This window comes from Mustelus asterias, unplaced genomic scaffold (assembly GCF_964213995.1).
Source record: "Mustelus asterias unplaced genomic scaffold, sMusAst1.hap1.1 HAP1_SCAFFOLD_43, whole genome shotgun sequence".
Lineage (NCBI taxonomy): Eukaryota > Metazoa > Chordata > Chondrichthyes > Carcharhiniformes > Triakidae > Mustelus > Mustelus asterias.
The window spans coordinates 2,376,829-2,378,793 of NW_027590120.1; positions in this window are offsets into that span (position 1 = coordinate 2,376,829).

Below are 1,965 nucleotides of genomic sequence, written 5' to 3' on the forward strand. Positions count from 1 at the left end.
CTGTTTTAAAGATATTGTGAATATATTGTCCTGGACAATAAAGGATTTGGAATAACTCATCTTGGGAGTGGTTGAAAGGAATATATCAATCTGGTATCCACCTTCAGTCCAGTGAAAGTCTGGAATGTGTAGCTGGAAATCTTTCCCGAATATCACTGTGGATGTACTTACACAACCTGGAGATGCTGGTGTTGGACTGGGGTAAACACAGTAAGAAGTCTCACAACACCAAGTTAAAGTCCAACAGGTTTATTTGGTAGCAAACGCCACTCGCTTTCGGAGCGCTGCTCCTTCGTCAGGTGAGTGGGAGTTCTGTTCACAAAACAGGATTTTTTATGATCAGAACTCCCACTCACCTGATGAAGGAGCAGCGCTCCAAAAGCTAGTGGCGTTTGCTACCAAATAAACCTGTTGGACTTTAACTTGGTGTTGTGAGACTTCTTAAGGTGTACTTACACCTCAGGCATTGTAGCAGTTCAAGAAGGCAGTGTTGGGGTTGACCATGGCCGAGGCAGCTACATACAGCCACATATTCTGTTATAATTGAAGGACTGCAGATTGAATGTGAGGCATTATGGGACTGGACTATCTTGACCACATTCCTGTGACTGCTCAGTTTCTGCAATCACGGACCACTAAAGCTGCTCAGCAGGGCCCCAACAGAGGACCTGGTGAGAATATTTACTCAGAATGAGTTAGAATTAATCTTATTCCAGGACCGGCTGGTATTCAGTGGCTGAGATTCCTGAATCTGTAAAAAGGGGGTCTGACCAATCAACAAACAGTGGTAGATAGTTGGTTAAGAAGTTAAAAAGCGTTCTCAGGCATTGTTTAAATTATTTTATCCCAAATTTGTGATCAGAACTGTGAGGGACTTGTGATCCGATATTCAGTGAAGTGACGGTATACTCCAAGTAGCACTGGACTGAAAAGCAGACCTCTGAGAGTAGATTCCAATGGTTATAATCCGACCCAAGCATGGCCAGTGAAAAATCAGAGCTCTTACCTGCTATTTGGAAACTAAGAACAAGAAACTTATTGATAAAATTATTAGAGAATACAGCCAACGTTTCGAGTCTGGAAGACATTTCATAACAGCTCTTATGAAGGGTCATCCATACTTGAAACATTGGCTCCACTCTGTCTCCACAGATGCTGTCAGACCTGCTCAGCTTTTCCAGCATTTTCTGTTGTTGTTTCAGATTCCAGCATCCGCAGTATTTAACTTTTATGATAAAATGATTCGGTCTGATTGGAAACCCCACGACCTTCCTGCAAAACAGTGGGAGTGGTGGCAAAAGGGGAAAAAGGATAAGGATGATAAAGTCTGGGTTCTGATTCTCCGAGCCCATGTAGAATCAACAAAATGAGTGAAGCAGTTTATAAAGAACAGAAGTTATCCATCCCTCAAAAAACTGACCAAATAAATTAAGTTATGGAATATAACAAAAAAATTCAGAGATGAAGTTTACAATCTAGTTTGTTTTGATTTTTATACTTGTGTAAAGTGGTATTATTGTGGGCCAAGTTTTTCTGCTCACTCCCCACCCCTTTAGGTTCTGTAGAAAAGTTAACCCTTTCAGCAGACAGTTCATTTGTTTTTAAATCACTCGAAAACTTGTGTGTCTATTTTAATTCATAATTGAAGATTTATGGGAATTGGCTCAGATGGTCTTTTGACATTTTTAAAGTATAAAAAAGTGATCTTGAGAAGGCAATTTGGTGGAGAGAGGTGGAGGGAGATATGTTTACAGAGAGGTGTTGAGAGCAGTTGGTTTTACAAGTTATCCACGTTTTCAGAGCCGTTATTTCATGTCCTGGTCTGAGAGGGATGGAGGGAAGTCTGTTCAATTGTTAATGTCAAGCTTTCTCTATTAACTGTTAATCGACACTCTGTTTTTATCTTTCTGACTTGTTACATTTTTAATGATTAATAAACTTTCTGAATTCACGATTTAAACTGTT